At 44.1% G+C, this 5,358-nt stretch overlaps 1 non-coding gene across 1 annotated transcript; it reads right to left on the bottom strand.

The window, feature by feature from the left end:
• Nucleotides 1-2,113: 2,113 nt before the first annotated feature.
• Nucleotides 2,114-2,219, bottom strand: LOC125607759. The gene has a single exon (XR_007338829.1). It is a non-coding gene; the product is annotated as a small nucleolar RNA R71 (small nucleolar RNA).
• Between the last annotated feature and the right edge of the window lie 3,139 nt (nt 2,220-5,358).

Below are 5,358 nucleotides of genomic sequence, written 5' to 3'. Positions count from 1 at the left end.
CTGATTGCCTGACGTGTGGTAATTAGCAGATATCCGGGTCCTCTGGGAAATTAGGGTTTTCCTAGTTTCCTTATTTAAACGGAAATCGACAGTGCAAATTTCGGTTCCCACATCGATGCGCATCAGTGCTATCGATCGATACCAGGAGATGCCTCGACAGATGAAGATTAATATCGATCGATGTACACAAGTACCATCGATCGATGTCGAGACACCAGACACACGACATTTTGGATTCAGCATACTTAAAACCCAAGGCCAAGCCAAATTACCAAAATGCCCTGACGAGTTTTTAACCTAGTAGATTATATACTGCCTAAGTGTTTTGACGGCAGGAGAGCTTTCTAGACCTAGTTTTGTTACAAGTTTCATTTTGAGAGAGAGAGAAGAGAGTTTTGGAGAGAAGATCACTTGTGACTGGAACTCCTTGTTTTCATTTCTTTTCATCTATACTATGAGTTTCTATTCCTTTATTGTTATGAATTGCTTTGCTATGTCTGAGTAGTTCAATTATTAGATCCAGGGTTCAGATAGGTTTGTGGGATTGGCCCCAAACTATAGATCTGCCTTGTTGTGATATCCATGATAGATTTGTATTCATTGCTTGTTTTAGCCTTGCTAACTAGAACTTGATCATAGGATTGCATATTCAAGCACCCTTGTTATCCCATCCTGACATATATCTATCATATTAGGATTTCTAGAGAGGGCTAACCGCCAATTTAGTATCTTAGTAGGGCATATCATACTCGCGCATAGGCCTGGCTAGAACCCGTTGATCGATGTCCTCAACTGACTATCGATCGACGTTGGCAAAGGTGTATCGGTCGACGTTTTAATAGACCATCGATCGACACTCTCTCGTTGTCGACATACTAACCATTGAGACACGAGATCTAGTCTGTTAACCAGTGAAACATGCGACAGCTGATCACTGAGTTAGGCGATTGAGCTCCAAAATATCATGCATGCAACAGTTAGGCATCTATAGGTATTATAATCTCCAACACCTGAATAGTGGTCCTGCATCTAATATCATTTCCAACCAAGTTACATTTATTATTTACTCGCTTGTTACTATTGCTATTTCATATAAACATTTGCAACCTTTAAATTAAATAAACACTAGATTTAATTGTTCCCTAGCTCCTTGTGGATTCGATCCCTAAGTAGTACATCTGAACCTCTTTTGATGAGAGTAACATTCCTTAGGGTAATTTGAGTGGTATCAAATTTGGCGCCGTTGCCGGGGAGCTTTGATCGCCATTAGATTTTGTTTTATTGATTCTTATTATTTTCTCTACCCCCTTTCTAATAATCTTTTTCTTGTCTTTTAGGTGCATGCCCAGCGGTACCAGAAGCAACAAGGAGAAAGACTTGCTGTTCTCAGATGATCCTGCTCATTTGGAACGCACCATCCGTAGAGGTCAACGTTCCACATCGCTCGACGAAACAACTTCGTCGTCGATCGATACGCACAACCAACCGTCGACCGACACCAGACCATCATCGTCCATCGATCCCAATCGTTCGACAACGATCGATACTACACCGCGTACGTCGATCGATACCGTGTCGTCAAAAATGGTAAACATTATTATTCTAACACAGGACGAGAACGGAAACCTGTATGACCAGGCCGGTCAGCTGCGTAATGCAATAGGTCAGAAAATAGATGCTCAGGGGACTGTAATCCCTGATTCTGATGCTACAGGAGCTGCTCAACCTGTAGATGAGGACGCTCAATCGAAACCACTGGCCGACTACAATCGCCCAGATGAGTACTATTCCAACAGAGCTATTCGACTTCCGGAGATCCAGAAGCAGAATTTCGAGCTGAAGCCTCAATACTACACTCTCGTGTCGCAGATACCCTACTCTGGGTTACCGCATGAGCATCCTATGGACCATCTGGAATGGTTCGAGGATCTAATCGCTGCTATTCGGATGGAAGGAGTCCCCGAATATTACCTGCTGTGCAAGCTCTTCAGATACACGCTGAATGGAGAAGCGATGCACTGGCTTAGGCAGCAACCCACATAATCTTTAACATCCTGGACCGACATCATGAATGCTTTCTTACGAAACTTCTTCGATGAGGCGCGCGCTGACGAACTTCGGAACAAAATTTCCACATTCTCGCAGAAGGCTGGAGAGTCCTTCAAAGATGCGTGGATTAGATTTAGGTTCTTCCAGCGAGACTGTCCACACCACGGATTTAACGAAGTGCAGCTGCTAAGCACTTTCTTCCGAGGTCTCGCCTTACAGTATCAAATGGCTCTTGATACGGCGAGTGAAGGAAACTTCACTACTCGGAATCCGTTGGAAGCTGTGAGACTTATCGAAAACCTTGCTAACAGCAGCAGCACCAAAAACACTGACTCTGAACGGAAGAAGTCTGTAGCCTCTATCGGGAAGGAACAGATGGACGAAGTAAGAGCTAAGTTAGATGTGGTGCACGAGCTTCTTAGGAAGCAAGTCTGTTCAGCTGAAGGAGAAGTAGCAGATACGGAAGGAGAAGAAAATGTGAACTACATCGGAGGTACCGGATTCCAGAAATTTGGAAACCAGGGCGGAAACAAAACTTCTTTGGAAATGGCAAAGAAGTAACCAAAGTTCACAATTTCAAAAACCCTTCAACAACAGCAAAAGCTACTCGAACTCTTACTACCAAAATCCACCACCCCAGACTCAGGAAAGCAAGATTGAAGAAATGCTTGATCGAGTACTGTTGGGACAACAACAAATCACCGTGGATTTCAACGGTAAATTAGACTCCGCCTACAACAATCTGAACACCAAAATCGAGACCTTAGGGACTCAGGTGAGAAAACTTGAAACCCAAGTAATTCAGACGGGCGAGACTATAAAGAGGCAAGAAGCTTTCGCTAGAGAGGCAGGAGCCGACAAAGGGAAACACCACGTAAATGCCATCATAGATGATGATTTCTGGCAAGTGGTGAGAAATGAAATGCTTGAGGAAGGAGACTTCGAAATCGAAAGCTCCATGAGTCTCGGCGGCTCTCAATGGTGTCGACCGATGTCGATCAACTAGCATCGATCGACAGACCATGATGAAGATCGATGGACGGATTACTCCAGTCATCGATCGACGTCGACCGCTGAATCGACTGAATGCAATGCGGTTCGAATTCTAACTCATGAAGAATTCACAGCTAAGCATCCTCACCCACCCTCCCCTTTCTATGATAAAATCGATCGATCGACAGAGTGAGTCCGACGTCGATCGTCACAACACACCTCCCATCGATCGACAGGCACCTCTGACGTACCGAGTGCGGTTACCCTCAATCGATAATGATTACATCAACGCACTCAGACCACCACCTAAACCATTAGCTAACCCACCCGAACCAAAACCCAACCCTTTAAATAGTTCACCAGAATCAGTTCAAGAAGAACAAGAAGCTGAAGGGAGAAGGTTAAGGAAAAGAAAGGAGAAGATTCCTAAAAACCTTAAGAGGGAAGCTAACGATAAGGAGATGGATGGTTTCACTAAAAGGGTCCTCAAAATCCCAATCGAAAAACTTTTTGATGGAGCTTACTTCACACATCGGTTGTGGATGTTCTTCAGAGAAACAAAGGTAACTGAGGAGGACATTAGGAGAATGTTTCATCAAGTCAGAGAGAAGATGAAACACATGATCAAATTGACGAAGAAGAGTGATCCTGGGAAGTTTGCAATACCATGCGTAGTCAAAGGTGTTGAATTTCCCCATTCAATGTGTGACATAGGAGCATCAGTTAGTATCCTCCCTAGGATCATGGCAGACCAGCTTGGTTTGACCATCGAACCTTCAACGAAGTCCTTCACCTTCGTGGATCTTTCAGAGAAACGATCAGGAGGAATCATAAGAGATCTGGAGGTACATACTGGTAATGCCCTTGTCCCTGTAGATTTTCATGTCCTAGACATCGAGCTTAACTGGAACTCTTCACTTCTGCTTGGGAGATCTTTCCTAGCTACAGTAGGAGCTGTATGTGACATGAACAAAAACAAATTGTGTCTAACGCTCATAGACCCAAACATCCGCTATGACCCCATTCGACCTAAAAGAAAGGTCATTAATTCTGTGGATTACGGGAAAGAACTTGGCTTCATTGGCGCATGCCATTGTGGAGCAGAGTATGAATCGGAGTACGAAACAGAGTACTCGGAATCGATCGACACCCCAACCTTTCCATCGATCGATTCCAATGAGTCAACGGTGACCGATGACCACAACAACACGTCACTCGACGTAATGCACCCAGTTGACCATTTCGCTCCACCCAATCATTGTTACCAACTGTTACCAACACTTTGCCTTCCAACCTCCAAGCAAGAGAGGACATGATGATTATTCCATAGGCAGTTGGGCAGACAGTGGTTTCCATGAAAGTTTTGCAGTTGACACTGTAATTACTTCACCTAATGAGGAACATACAGAGGAATACGATGAGGATTATTGGAAGGAATGTGCAATAGAAATGTCTTTGCAGGATGAAAGACTTGAAACACATAAGTTCACAAACACGTTTCCAACATCGTTCGACGCTGTGCACTCCACATCGGTCGATACCCACCCTCGCCGAGCAAAACAACCGCTCATATCGATCGACACTCACACAGGAACATCGATCGATATTCGCACCGCAGCGAAAATTCAGGAGCAGTAGAATATTCCCTCCCCAACTAGGTTTATAGATACCTATATAAATCGTTTTGCACCACCGAAACCACCTCCACACACCAGAGCAAACACACAAGCAAAAAAGATGAACACTCTTCCATCTACATCAACAGAAAAATCCATGAAGAGCAATCATCTTAAGAACACAAGTTCTACAGAAATTACTCTGCCATCGACCAATGCAACTGTATCTACATCGATCGATACTACTCTAAACCCTAATCTTTCTATTTATAAATTGAATGATTATGCAAACATTGATTACGGTTTTCTAACACCTGATGAATTTGGTATTTTCAGGGACCCAGATGGCAACGCACGTGCAATAGATGGAAGGATCTTACAAGTGTCCAGAGAGGACATAGCAGACATCCTTCAAGTAGCCAATGGACCTGACAACCTATTCTCACAGCAACGTGGCACTCCAGACGTCATTCAAACAGATCCTAACAACCACGTAGGAGTCGCTACAACAGAAATAAATCCAGATCTATCATGCCAACCAAAGGGGCAAGCATCAATCGACGGTACAACGGAGACATCGATCGACAGGGTAACACCAACGTCGATCGATAGAGATAACCCAACGTCGATCGACAGACGGTATGAATTTAGGAACCGCGCTTTTGACAAGTACGGAGCCAGAAAGTTCACTTGGGAACAA

Source organism: Brassica napus, chromosome A3 (assembly GCF_020379485.1).
Source record: "Brassica napus cultivar Da-Ae chromosome A3, Da-Ae, whole genome shotgun sequence".
NCBI lineage: Eukaryota > Viridiplantae > Streptophyta > Magnoliopsida > Brassicales > Brassicaceae > Brassica > Brassica napus.
The sequence above is the reverse complement of the archived record's forward strand: the minus strand, read 5'-3'. Positions and strand labels throughout refer to the sequence as shown.